We start from the raw sequence: 15,448 nt of genomic DNA, 5'->3' as shown, positions 1-15,448 counted from the left end.
CCTCCTTCAGGGAGCTGTGGAGAAGAGCTGCAAGATCCCTCTGTTCCTCTGTGTTTCTTTGTGTCCTATCCAGAGACTCCCTTGTCTTGTTCCTTCTTCCAAAGAGCATCACTTCACATTTATCAGAGTTAAATTTCACCTGCCACTGATCCCAACAATCGTGTACATCCCCCTCTAACTGAACACCTTCTTCCTTCCTGTCATCCACCTGGCCAATCCTCATGTCACTCTGCACATCCTTGCTTTATTTTCTGATTAGTTTTAATGAGTATCTGAACTCCTCAGTTGGCGAGATGGCTGATTTTTGGCACAGTGTGATGCCAACAGTTCAATGCCCACACTGGCTAAGGCTATCATGAAGGACTCCCCTTCTCAACCGCTCCCCTTGCCTGAGGTGCCGTGACCCTCAGGTTAAACCACCACTGGCCATCTCACTCTCTAAAGAGGGAGCAGACCTAGGGTCTGATAGGCCAGTGGTGACTTCACCGTTGGGTTACTTTCGACGATCTTCTGGACACTTCCTTCATAGTATGATGTTTCTCCATTTATTCGAACATCTACTTTTACAATAAAATTACAGCACGTTCTGGTATAGCGCGACAGTTACGTTCATCTGCAACCTCTCCTTACAGAAAATCGCACTTTGCAAAACCGCTTTTGAAAATTGCTGTTGAAACTTCCATGCTACTTCAGTGTTATCAAAACAGTGCCCACAATTTGTTGATCTCATGAGTGCCAATTCCTGTCGAGGGAACACGTGCTATACCAGAACAACCTGTACAATGAAATACGGTTTTATAAGTCACCCCACCATGGCACCTTCATCAATGCCAGAAGTCATACATAATAATAAGAAAAAAATACAATTAAGGCAAAGTTCATCACAGCTCAGCAACAATTCTCAGCTCGGAGAAAGCCAGTTAAGGAATGATGGAATATACTGAAGCCTCAGCCAATGTGAGGCTGGGTCGCTGGAATACAGGGCTGGAAGCTCCTGCTGAAGGAGACCGCCATGCTGGGCCAAGACCACCCCACCTGGATGAGATCGCAGGCTGGCCTGCTGGAATATCTGGATGCTAACGATGAAAAAGACGTTCATACTGGGATAAGACAGCCACCCTTCCCCTCCTTCAGGCCCTGGCTGCTGACCTGGAGCCTCGGCCTAGCCTGCATTGGGGAAGTCAGCCTGGGACCAGTTCCTTGCTCGGTGGGTGATCCCTGGCTGGACTGTAGCCTGTCCGGCTTGTCCTGGTGTTGCTGCTTCAGCTTCCGGAGGCCTCCGCCTTCACCCACCACTCTCCAGGCTTCAAAGAAAACAAAGAAAAAGAGCAAAAGTAAAAAGAAGAAGAAGAAAGGGAAAGAAAACTGATGGAAGGGGACAAGCTCTGGGCTCAGCATCTCGTATTCCTCCACCATCTTGAAAGATTATTAACAGAGTGGATCCAAGCAGGGAACTATGCACCTTAATCATGACTTGGCTTCCATTCCAGAGGAACCTCAATTATCTGAATGACATGGACGGGGAGTATTTTGTTTGGATAATCGAATATTCGGATAATCGAATGCTGGATAACATAGTTTAGCCAAGCATTGGGACCTTGTGATCTTGTCCGGATAATCCGAAATTCGGATAATTGAGGTTTCTCTGTACTGGCATCCATTATGTTGGCTTTGTTGCCGGTCCACATCGGTCGGATTGCTGAAGCAATGAGACTACAAAGTTTCAAACTCATTGGTAACTGTTCTAATGGCATCAAAGGAGTAGTTGTGGTGCATTAAGTCTTTGCCTGAGTGGGCTGTGACTGAGACTTGGCTGAGTGGCTAAAAGCAGAGGCAATGGTTGATGTGTCATTTTCTGACTGGAAGTCAGTGTCCAGTGTGGTCCACAGGGATTAGAGTTGGGGCCCTGGCTCTTTGTGATTTACATAAACAATTTAGACCTGAGTGTAGAGAGCTGATCAGTCAATTCGCGGAGGATACAAAAAAAGTGGTAAACAGTAAGGAGGATTGGTTTAGTGATCAAGGGAATACAGATGGCCTGATCAGTGGCAAATGGAATTCAATCTAGATAAAAATGAAGAGATGCACTTGGGCAGGACCAGCAAAGTGAGGGAAAAGATGACGAACAATAGGACCCTGGGAAGCACAGAGGATCTGAGGGAACTTGGTGTGCATCTCCACCAGTCTCTTAAGGTAGCAGGATAGGTGGATAAAGTCGTTAAGAAGGCACGTAGAGTCATACAGTCATAGAGATGTACAGCATGGAATCAGACCCTTCGGTCCAACCCGTCCATGCCGACCAGATATCCCAACCCAATCTAGTCCCACCTGCCAGCACCCGGCCCATATCCCTCCAAACCCTTCCTATTCATATACCCATCCAAATGCCTCTTAAATGTTGCAATTGTACCAGCCTCCACCACATCCTCTGGCAGCTCATTCCATACACGTGAAAACGTTGCCCCTTAGGTCTCTTAAATATCTTTCCCCTCTCACCCTAAATCTATGCCCTCTAGTTCTGGACTCCCCAACCCCAGGGAAAAACTTTTTCTATTTATCCTATTCATGCCCCTCATAATTTTGTAGACCTCAGGTCACCCCTCAGCCTCCGACACTCCAGGGAAAACAGCCCCAGCCTGTTCAGCCTCTCCCTGTAGCTCAAATCCTCCAACCCTGGCAACATCCTTGTAAATCTTTTCTGAACCCTTTCAAGTTTCACAACATGTTTCCGATAGGAAGGAGACCAGAACTGCATGCAATATTCCAACAGTGGCCTAACCAATGTCCTGTACAGCCACAACATGACCTCCCAACTCCTGTACTCAATACTCTGACCAATAAAGGAAAGCATACCAAACACCTTCCTCACTATCCTATCAACCTGCGACTCCACTTTCAAGGAGCTATGAGCCTGCACTCCAAGGTGTCTTTTTTCAGCAACACTCCCTCGGACCTTATCATTAAGTGTATAAGTCTTGCTAAGATTTGCTTTCCTCACATTTATCTGAATTAAACTCCATCTGCCACTTCTCAGCCCATTGGCCCATCTGGTCCAGATTCTGATGTAATCTGAGGTAACCCTCTTTGCTGTCCACTACACCTCCAATTTTGGTGTCACCTGCAAACTTACTAACTGTACCTCTTACGTTCGCATCCAAATCATTTATGTAAATGACAAAAAGCATCGATCCTTGTGGCACAGGCCTCCAGTCTGAAAAACAACCCCCCACCACCACCCTCTGTCTTCTACCTTTGAGCCAGTTCTGTATCCAAATGGCTAGTTCTCCCTGTATTCCACGAGATCTAACCTTGCTAATCAGTCTCCCATAGGGAACCTTGTCGAATGCCTTACTGAAGTCCATATAGATCATATCTACTGCTCTGCCCTCATCAATCTTTTTTGTTACTTCTTCAAAAAACTCAATTAAGTTTGTGAGACATGATTTCCCACGCACAAAGCCATGTTTGATTAGTCGAAGCATAGAGTTTAAGAGTATCGAGGTTGTGATGGAACTAGATAAGATATTGGTTCGGCTACAGAGAGAGTATTGCAGTTCTGTGCAGAGTGTGCAGTTCTGGAATCCACATTATCTCTGCGATGTGATAGCACTGGAGATTTACCAGGATGTTGCCTGGACTGGAGAGTTTCAAATATGAAGAAAGATTGGACAGATCTGAGTGGTTTTCTTTGCAGCAGAGGAGATTGAGAGGAGACATGATTCTATAAACGTATGAGGGTAGGTAGACAGGAAGAAACATTGCCTCTTGATGAAGGAATTGATGAGCATATATTTACGGTAAGGGGCAGGAGTTTAAAGGAGGAGATGTGAAGTATTTTATTTTCATCCAGAGAGTGGTGGAACTCTGGAACTCACGCCTGCACGAGTGATACAGGCAGAAACCCGTATCACATTTACAAAGTATTTAGATGTTAAATTTTAGAAGCCAGGGCAAGCAAGGCTATGGGGCCAAATGATGGAAATTCAGATTAAAATAGGTAGCTGGTATTAACTTGCACACACGTGATGGGCTGAAGGGCCTTTTTTCTGTGCTGTTGAGTTCTATCACATTGACCTCATTCCATACACCCTCTTTCCCCACTCCCCCAGCATGAGTGACCCTTCCTAAGAGGACATTGTGCCCAGTCCTAGCCCCTCTTTCACTCCTGGCCTCTATTCTCCAGAGAGACCCCTGTAGATCCTCCTATGTCCATAGAGGGCGGTAGAGGGTGCTGGGACCTGAATTTACAGTCTCTACCCGGCAACAGAGCATGTACGAGGCAGGACTTTACTCTGATTGGCCACTGGGGCAGATGCGTTCCCCACCCTTTCCCAGAAGCGGCTGGCGGTTTCCGAGAATCCGTGTGACTGGGGAGAAACGGCGGGAACTGATTTAGGTCGAAAGCGACCAATCCGAATGTAGACATTGTTGTAACGTCATCTGTTGCCGGGTAGAGTCTGTGAATTCAGGTTAGCGTCCTGCGTCCCGAGCAGCGGGACAACCTCTGCCGCCCCCTGTGGCCACTACAGGATCTACAGGAAGGTTCCTCTCTGGAGAATGAGGGAAAGGGGGGGGGGGGAGCAAGGATTGGGGTCAGTGTCCTCCCAGGAGGGTCACTTGGGGTGGAGGGAGATGTGGTGTGGAGGGAGGGAGAACTGCTAGTGAGAGAAGGGCGGTGATGGTGGGAGCTGATATAATAAGGTTAGGGAGAACACAGTTGAAACTTTATTGCTGGAACAGCACAGCAGGTCAGGCAGCATCCAGGGAACAGGATGTTCTCCTGTTCCCTGGATGCTGCCTGACCTGCTGTGCTGTTCCAGCAATAAAGTTTCAACTTTGATCTCCAGCATCTGCAGACCTCACTTTCTCCTTAGGGAGAACACAATCAATTCTAACTCCAAAGGGGGACGCAGGAGCAGAGGGTTCCTGGGGGTTAGTAAAGAATAATCATTGAAGGTGGTGGGGCAGATTGAGAGGAAGGGTTAATAAACATGCAGGGCGCTGAGATTTATAAACAGAGGTGTACACGACTAAAACAAGAAGGCTGTGTGAATCCAAGATAAGACACATGTCTTTATTATTCATTCATAGGATCAGGCTATGGCTGGCTGGGTTAGCATTTATCACCCAGAGAGCAGGTAAAGGTCTGAAGTCACAGGTAGGTCAGACCAGGTAAGGATGGCACTTTCCTTCCCTGAAGGACATTAGTAAACCAGGTGGGTTATTCTGACAATGGATTTGTGGTCATCAGTGGATGCTTTATTCCAGGGTGCTTGATTTTATAAACAGAGCTACACAGTATGGGAACAAGGAGGTAATGTGAAACAGGATAAGAGTCTGGTTCATCCTCAACTGGAGAGTCGTGTCCAGTCTTCTCAATCCCAATAGCTGTTGGGAGTCAGGCCTTGATAGAAAGCCCCACTGTCTGTAGATGGAAGACTCACTCCGCTGTCCGGGACATCTTACAACATAGAACACCCCACTCCCCACCCCTTGTCCCATGACCCCCTCCCCCTGGAGCAGTTCAAACGACAGGGGAATGCAGGATTGAATAGTTGAACAAACTGGAAGTATTTTCCGGTAGGATGCCTGCTGGTGAGGGATCCCTATGGAAAGGGACCCTGCGCATAAACGCTACAAATTCCTGCATGCTGGAAGGCAGCGAATGGGATTTTATCTCCCACTGTCCTGGGTATTGAATCAAATGGGCAGCATATTGCCAACGTGATTGAGGAACCCATTGCTGGGAATAGCTCCTAGAATTGTTAAGATGCAAGAAGAGGCCAATCGCTCCATCCTGCTTGTACTGGTTTTCTGAGCATTCTCATTTCCTGACAATGCCTGCCTTTTCCCCCAGACCCTGTCCATTGTTCACCTTGTAATAATCGTGCAGTGACCTGGCCTCACTGAACCGGCCTCCACCACACGTTCAGACAGCATATTCCAGATGTGAACTACATGCACACATTACGTTTACTTCTTTTGTCAATTACCTTGTAGAGTGTCCTCACATCCATAGAGTTATAGTCATGCAGCACAGAAACAGACCTTTCAGCCCAACCCGTCCATGTTGACCAGGTTTCCAAAACTGAACTGGTCCCATTTACCTGCATTTGGCCCATGTCCCTGTAAACCTTTCCTAACCATGCACCTGGCCAAACGTCTTTTACATGTTGTAATTGTACCTGTCTCTGCCATTTCCTCTGGCAGCTCATTCCATACACGCACCACCCTCTGTGTGAAAACATTACCCGTGAGGTCCCCTTTGAATTCTTCCTCTCCCACCTGACAGCTATGCTGTCTAATTTTGGACTCTCCTACCCTGGAGAAAAGACTTTTGCACTACACCTCAGCCATACTCCTCATAATTTTATAAGCATCACCGCTCAGCCTCCGACACTCCATGGAGAAAAGCCCCATCCTATTTGGCCTCTCTGTATAACTCAAACCTTCCCATTTCAATAACATAGAGTCATTGAGATGTACAGCATGGAGACCCTTGGGTCCAACTCATCCACGCTGACCAGATATCCTAAATTAATCTAGTCCTATTTGCCAGCGCTTTGCTATTCCTATTCATATACCCATCCAGATGCCTTTTAAGTGCTAATTGTACCAGCCTCCACCACTTCCTTGGGCAGCTCATTCCACACATATGCCACCCTCTCTGTGTGAAAAAGCTGCCCCTTAATTCCCTTTTAAATTTTTCCCCTCTCACCCAAGCCATAAGTTCTCCAATTCTGGACTCACCCAACCCAGGGAAAAGACCTTGTCTACTTACCCTTATCCATGTAGCCTTGTAAACTTTTTTTGCATCAGGTTCAGGTGATAACATCCTTCCTGTCGCAGGGTGCTAGAATTGTATGCAGTACTCTAAATGTAGCCTTACTAATGTCTTGTATAGCCATAACATGACATTCCAAATGCTGTACTCAATGCTCTTAACAATGAAGGCATATACCTTCTTCACCAACTTGTTTACCTGCTATTCTACTTTCAAGGAAGCTTGTATCTGAAACCCTAGGTCTCTCTGTTTGACAGCCCTCCCACGGGCCCTTCTGTTAACTGTATACGTTCTGCCCTGGTTTATCTTAGTGAATTGGTTGTGAGCAGGAACAGTATTTCCCTATGCACTCTGTTCATCTCCTTCATGTTATGAAATCTTCACCCAAGCCTCCTCTGAACCTTGATGGAGAACAGTTATAACCTCGCCACAGGCTAAAGTGACTCTTCCCTCGAACTGTTCTTACAAATCTTTTCGGTACCTTTCCATTGTGTTAAGTTAAAAATCAGACAACACCAGGTTATAGTCCAACAGGTTTAATTAGAAGCACTAGCTATCGGAGCGCTGCTCCTTCATCAGGTCACTGTGGAGTGCACGATGGTAAGACTCAGAATTTAAAGCAAAAGTTTACAGTGTGATGTAACTGTAACTGAGAATGTAATTTTAAAAAGTTTTGCGATTTACATATGAAAGAAGTAAAACTATCATGGTCATTCTAACAGATGAGAGACTTAACAAACAATCAAGGTATTTTTCAATGTATAATTTCAGTTATCATAGAGTCATAGAGATGCACAGCATTGAAACAGACCCTTCAGTTCAACCTGTCCATGCCGACCAGATATCCCAACCCAATCTAGTCCCACCTGCCAGCACCCGGCCCATATCCCTCCAAACCCTTCCTATTCATATACCCATCCAAATGCCTCTTAAATGTTGCAATTGTACCAGCCTCCAACACATCCTCTGGCAGCTCATTCCATACACTTACCACCCTTTGCGTGAAAAAGTTGCCCCTTAGGTCTCTTTTATATCTTTCACCTCTCACCCTAAACCTGTGCCTACTAGTTCTGGACTGTCTGACCCCAGGGAAAAGACTTTGTCTATTTATCCTATCCATGCCCCTCATAGTTTTGTAAACCTCTATAAGGTCACCCCTCAGCCTCCGGCGCTCCAGGTAAAACAGCCCCAGCCTGTTCAGCCTCTCCCTGTAGCTCAAATCCTCCAACCCTGGCAACATCCTTGTAAAGCTTTTCTGAACCCTTTCAAGTTTCACAACATGTTTCCGATAGGAAGGAGACCAGAATTGCATGCAATATTCCAACAGTGGCCTTACCAATGTCCTGTACAGCCGCAACATGACCTCCCAACTCCTGTACTCAATACTCTGACCAATAGAGGAAAGCATACCAAACGCCTTCTTTACTATCCTAGTGACCTGTGACTTCATTTTTAAGGAGCTATGAACCTGCACTCCAAGGTCTCTTTGTTCAGCAACACTACCTTGGACCTTACCATTAAGCCCTGGTCAGATTCTTGCTAAGCAAGAGGTTATTGGTGAGAATGTGGAGGGAGCAGATCAGCCTTGATCCTATGGAATGGTGTAACTGACTTGATGGACCGAGTGGCAGTGCTCTCACATGTTCCTCAGGGCTAGTCCCCTTTGGGACTCTGTCCTGTTGCCCCTCTCCACCCCCAGCTCTCAAGAGAAATTCTGGGCTCAGCTTTCTGCTTGCACTCATTTCCGGTCTGTCCTATTCACTTATGTGTCACTTTGCCTGATTCCAAAATTCCCTGATCCATCCCCTTCTCTCTCCACAATCTCAGGGATTTCTGGAAAATGCCAACCCCTTTCCGGGAAGGGGTGGGAAACCTATTCTGGCTCAGCGACCAATCAGGATAAAGCGCCGGTTTCGGACGTCATCTGTTGCCGGGTAGAGTCTGTGAATTCAGGTTAGGTGCCAGTCTCCCGGCAGAGAGACAGACTCTTCCGCCCTCATGTGGGCACAGGAGGATCTGCAGGTATCTCCACACTGGACAATGAGGGGAGTCGTCGAGGCGTGGAGAGGTCCTGGACTGAAACAGACCTTTCGGTCCAACTCATCCATGCCGACCAGATATCCTAAATTAATCTAGTCTCATTTCCTAGCACTTGCGCCATATCCCTCTAAACCCTTCCTATTCATATACCCATCCACATTCGTTTTAAATGTTGTAATTGTACCAGCCTCCAACACTTCCTCTGGCAGCTCATTCCATACACGTACCACCCTCTGCGTGAAAAAGTTGCCCCTTAGGTCTCTTTTATATCTTTCCCCTCTCACCCGAAGCCTATGCCCTCTAGTTCTGGGCTCCCCCACTCCAGAGAAAATACTTTGCCTATTTCTCCTATCCATGCCCTTCATGATTTTATAAACCTCAATAAGGTCACCCCCAGCCTCTGACACTCCAGGGAAAACAGCCCCAGCCTATTCAGCCTCTTCTTATAGTTCAAATTCTCCAATCCTAGCAAGATCCTTGTAAATATTTTCTGAACCCTTTCAAGTCTCACAACCAACTTCCTATAGGCAGGAGACCAGAATTGCACACAGTATTTAAATACAAAAAATATATCCCTCCACGTTTGAAACCTATGCACCTCCAAAGCTATGATCATTAACATATCTCAAAAATGATATTTAAGTGGTACCTTGCCCTGATTGCCAACAGGTAAGATGTCCTCATGAAGACCATTTGCCTATAGAACTACAGGTCCTCTTTAACAGCAGAATTTTTTTCCCCCCACAGCTTCAACTTGGCATGCAGTTACAGCTTTTCTTTGTTCAGCTCAACAACCCTTTGCTGCAGATGGTCAGTCTGATTCTGTTTTGCAGGAGGAGACAGAGGGGGCAGAACTGGGGCAAATGTCCTCTCAGGGAGGCTCACTCGTGCTGGGGTGGCCGGAGGGGGAAGCGATGTCAGATGGAGAGAGGGAGGATTGCAAGTGAGAGAAGGAATGAGGGGGAATTATAATGATCAAAGAGAATGCTCTCCATTCAAAATCTAAAAGGGGACACAGGAGCACACGGTCTTGGGGGTTAATGAACAGAAATCATTGAAGGTGGTGGGACAGGGTGAGAGAGCGTTCATTAACATACGGGATGTTTGGATTTATAAACAGCAGTATACAGGACTAAAACAACGAAGTTCTGTGAATCCAAGATAAGACACTGGTTCATCCTCATCTCTTTATTACATTAGAGGTAAAAACAATGACTGCAGATGCTGGAAACCAGATTCTGGATTAGTGGTGCTGGAAGAGCACAGCAGTTCAGGCAGTATCCAAGGAGCTTCGAAATTGACGTTTCGGGCAAAAGCCTTTCATCAGGAATAAAGGCAGTGAGCCTGGAGTGTGGAGAGATAAGCTAGAGGAGGGTGGGGTTGGGGAGAAAGTAGCATAGAGTACAATGGGTGAGTGGGGGAGGGGATGAAGGTGATAGGTCAGGGAGGAGAGGGTGGAGTGGATAGGTGGAAAAGGAGATAGGCAGGTAGGACAAGTCATGGGGACAGTGCTGAGCTGGTAGTTTGGAACTAGGGTGAGGTGGGGGAAGGGGAAATGAGGAAACTGTTGAAGTCCACATTGATGTTGAAACTTTATTGCTGGAACAGCACAGCAGGTCAGGCAGCATCCAGGGAACAGGAGATTCGACGTTTCGGGCACAGGCCCTTCTTCCTGAAGAAGGGCCTGTGCCCGAAACGTCGAATCTCCTGTTCCCTGGATGCTGCCTGACCTGCTGTGCTGTTCCAGCAATAAAGTTTCAACTTTGATCTCCAGCATCTGCAGACCTCACTTTCTCCTCGAAGAAGTCCACATTGATACCCTGGGGTTGAAGTGTTGCGAGGCGGAGCAGCCCATGAGGTGGGGAAGTGTTCCTGATGAAGGGCTTTTGTCCGAAACGTCGATTTTCCTGCTCCTCGGACGCTGCCTGACCTACTGTGCTTTTCCAGCACCACTCTAGTGTAAACCCTGGTTTCCAGCATCTGCAGTCCTCACTTTTGCCTGGTAGGATTGAATCAGACTGGAGGTGTATTCCAGGAGGTGAACATCTGTTGGTGAGGGATTTCCAAGGAAGGGGACACGGTGCGTAAATCCTCTCTATTCCTGCATGCTGGAAAGCGGGGAATGAGATTGTATCTCTCACTGTCCTGGACACGGAATTGTCGATGGACCGAGTGGCAGTGCTCTCACATGTTCCTCAGGGCTAGTCCCATTTGGGACTCTGTCCTGTTGCCCCTCTCCAATCTCAGCTCTCAGAGAAATTCTGGACTTAGCTTTCTGCTTGCACTCATTCCCAGTCTGTCTCATTCACTCATGTGCTATTTCGCCTGATCCCAAATTCCCCTGATCCACCCTCCTCTCTCTTCCCAATCTCAGGGATTTCTGGAAAATGCCAACCCCTTTCCGGGTAGGGGGTGGGAAAACATTCTGGCCCAGAGACCAATCAGGATAAAGCGTCGGTTTCAGACGTCATCTGTTGCCAGGTAGAGTCTGTGAATCCAGGGTCCAGTCTCCGCGCAGAGGCGACAGCCTCTGCCGCCCTCATGTGGGCATAGGGGAATCTGCAGGTGTCTCCACACTGGACAATGAGGGGAGAAGAGAGAGGGAGCAAGACTGGGGTCAATGTCAACTCAGGGAGGGTCACTGGTGCTAGGGGAAGTGCTGTGGAGAGAGGGAGGACTAATAGTGAGAGAAGGAGATGGTAGGGAGTTATAGGGTCAGAAAGAACCATCTCCACTCAAAATCTAAAGAGCAGAGGATCTAGGGGAAAATGCCCAGAAAAAATTGAAGGTGGCAGGGCGGGTTGAGAGGGCAGTTAATAAACATACAGGCTGTTGGCATTAATAAGCAGAGGTATACAAGACTAAAATGAGGAGGTACTGTGAAATCAGCGGAAGACCATAACACAATAAGATTTAGGAACAGAATTAGACCATTCAGCCCATCGAGTCTGCTCCTTCATTCAATTATGGATGAAATGTTGCTCAACTCCATTCTCCCACCTTACCCTTGAAGAGCCTGTTTTAAATGCCCTCAATGACTCGCCTCCACAAACCCTCTGAGCAATGAGTTCCACAGATTCCCCACTCTCCGGCCGAAGAGCTTCCTCCTCATCTCTATTCTAAAGAGTCACCCCTTCACTCTGAAGCTATGTCCTCAGGTTCTAGTCTCCACTACTAGTGGAACCATCTTCTCCATATTCACTGTATCCAGGCCTCTCAGTGTCCTGTATGCTCCAATGGGATCCCCCTCATCCTCGTAAACTCAGCGTCATAGAATCATAGAGTCTTACAGCAAGGAGATAGGCCCTTTGGCCCAAACTGGTCCATGCTGACCAAAATATCCATCCACATTTCCCCCAATTCCCCATACTTAGCCCATATCCTTCTAATCCTTTCCTATTCATGTATTTGTTAACGTACCTGCCTCAACCACTTCCACTGGCAGCTCATTCCATGTGCGTACCACCCAAGTTGCCCCTTGGATTCCATTTTATCCTTTCCCCTCTAACCTTAAACTGATGCCCTCTAGTCCTTGATTCCCAAACCCTGGGAAAAAGACTGAGTGCATTCATACAACCTCTCATGATCTTATGCACTTCTCTCAGATCCCCCCCTCAGTCTCCTACACTTGAAAGAAAAAAACTCAGACCAGGCAACATCCTTGTAAATTTCTTCTGCATTCGTTCCAGTTTAATAAGATCTCTCCAAGAGCAAGGTGACCACAACTGAGCACAATACTCCAAGTGCAGCCTCATCAACTCCTGCACCACTGTAACATAACTTCTCATCCTCTATCCTCAGTGCCCTGACTGATGAAGGCCAGTGGGCCAAAAATCTTCTTTACTGTCCTCTTTACCTGTGACTCTACTTTCAGAGAAGCATGAACCTGAATTCTAAGATCCTTTTATTCCACCTCACTCCTTAAGGCCCTACCATTCACCATGAAACTCCTACATTGATTTGGCTTTGCAAAGTGCAAAACCTCACACTTATCTATATTAAACCCCATTTGCTCGACTGCTCATCATATGACAAGCTCTTCATCCCTGGGATCATTCCTTGTAAAGCTCCTCTGGACCCCATCTGATATCAGCATATCCTTCCTTAGATACAGGACCCAAAACCGCTCACGAAATTCCAAGTGTGGTTGGATACATGCTCAGCTATTGAATTCCAGTCCTTTTGAAATCGAAGTTAACATTGCATTTGCCTTCCTAACTGCCAACTGAACCTGCCTATTAATCTTAAGAGAATGCTGAACTAGGGCTCCAAAGTCCCTTTGTGCTTCAGATTTCCAAAGTCTTTCCCTGTTTAGAAAATACTCTAAGCATCTATTCTTCCTCATATTGTATTCCACCTGCCACTTGTTTACCCATTCTCCCAGCTTGCCCAAGTCCTTCTGCAGGGAGAAATTGAGCACTGCAGATGCTGGAGATCAGAGTCGAAGAGTGTGGTGCTGGAAAAGCACAGCCGGTCAGGCAGCATCTGAGGAGCAGGAAAATCGACATTTCGAGCAAAAACACCACTCTAATCTTGACCCTATTTTACCATGCACTTAAATGTACTTTCCAATCCACTCCTTAATAGTGGACTCTGAAATCTTACCAAGAAGGTCAGGTGAACTGGTCTATGGTTATCCATCTTCTGTCTCCATTCCTTCTTAAGCAAGCTATTAGATTAGCCGTGGGACCGTCCCTGACTCCAGTGATTCCTGAAAGATCACATTGATGCAGTGGTTCATCCTCAATGAGAATGTTGCATCCAGTCTTTTCAATCCCAGTAATTGCTGGGAGTCATCCTTGCCAGGAAGTCCCACGGTCTGTAAATGGAGACTGATGATTGTGGGTTTTCTGAGCATTTTAACGGCATGTCATTCCCCTGCCTTTGCCGTGCCTGTTGCTTTTGTTTGAATACCTATCAATGCCCTTTTGAATGTCTCAATTGGGCCTGTCTCCCTCACCTTTCCAGGTGGTGCACTCCAGACCTGGACGACTCGCTGTGGGAACCGTTTCTGCCTCAGATCATATTTATGTCTTCTGCAAATTGCCTCATAGCTGTTTTCTGGTCCTTTTGATTCCTTTACAAAGGGGGAAGTCTCTTCCTGTCACCTCTTTTCAGAGCACGTTTGAAAGTCTCAGTGAAATCTCCTCTTAGCCCTGTCCTTTCCAAGGAGAACAGTCCCACTGTCTCCACCCTAATCCCAAAACAGAAGACCCTCATCCCTGGCCTTTTCTCATAAACCTCTTTTGCACTCTGTACAGTGAATTCATACCCTTCCTGTAATGTTTTACTCAGATCTGTGTGCTGTACTCCAGCTGAGCTGTAACTAGGGTCCCGTACAAGCTCATTATCTGTTGTAAACTAGAATCAGAATCCTAGTTTACTGTAAGCTTCAGTAACAGCTCTCTCCTTGGCCTGCCACTTTCAATGAGGGTCTAAATGACAGCTCCCCAGTGTCTCAAGTTTTACACAGAGAGTGGTTGGCATGTGGAATGAACTTCCTGAGGGAGTAGTAGATACGGACGCAATTACAATGTTTAAAAGACATTTGGATAAGCACACGAATAGGAAAGATTTGGAGGGATATGGGCCAGGAGAAGGCAGGAGGGAATGGTTTAGTTTGGGGATTATGTTCGGCATGGACTGGTTAGACCCAAGGGTCTGTTTCCTTGCTGTCTGACTCTATGACTCCACACATCACAAAGCTGGGCTCGTCTCTTAAGAATTCCTGTTTATTGAAAATAAATTGACTGTATGTACAGTTACACAATTGTGAACTGTCAATATCGGATTGCCCGAGTAAGAAGGTTAGTGCCCCTAGGACACTGAACGTACTGCAGAAACTCAGCAGATCTGGCAGCATCTGGAAAGAGGAACACACAGAGTAAATGTTTCGAGGTCTGTGACCCTTCGTCAGAACTGTAGGTTTTTTCTGTTTTTTTTTGTTTCAGATTTCCAATATCTGCAGCTCTTTGTTTCTGTGTCCACCCCGTGGTCAGCTCATACTGACAGAACGAGTCATACAGGAAATAAAGCTAAAAAATCACACAACACTAGTCTATAAGTTCTAACTTTGTACACACTAGTCCAACACCGACATCTCTAAATCAGAAAATAAAACATATGGGATTAACGGGAAACGACTAGGAATGTACAATAGTTCAATTGTACATTCTGTCCCCAGGGTTCACTGTGATTGTACTTTTGGCTTGTCAGGTCATTTTGTTCATTAACGTCCATCGTCAAGTTGCTCTCCTTGTCTCCAAAAGCACAGGGAGATTGGTTGCAACTCTAGGTCCGTTAGCACTGTTCCTATGGGCCGCATTTCATTGTCAGCTTCCATCAGATGTGCACATATATTCTGAAGCTCTGACTTCCTGCATCAGTCTCCCTACGTAATTTGCTGTAGACCTGAAAACTTACTGAGATGAGTGTCAAATATCAACGATTATCTTTCCTGATACCGATACCAGGAACAACCAGGCAGTTGTAGGAGGAGAGATGGTCATATAGCAAATGGACAAATAAATGCAAACAATTCTCTCTCTCGCTGTCTGTCTGTCCGGCTGCGCCGTTGTTTCTCTCCATCTCTCTGTCTCTCTCTCACTCACGGTCTCACACACA

The sequence above is a fragment of the Chiloscyllium plagiosum genome, unplaced genomic scaffold (genome assembly GCF_037043375.1).
Source record: "Chiloscyllium plagiosum isolate Xiang-an unplaced genomic scaffold, Cpla_swu_hap1 HiC_scaffold_35, whole genome shotgun sequence".
NCBI classification, from domain to species: Eukaryota; Metazoa; Chordata; class Chondrichthyes; order Orectolobiformes; family Hemiscylliidae; genus Chiloscyllium; species Chiloscyllium plagiosum.
Note: the sequence above shows the minus strand (reverse complement) of the source record.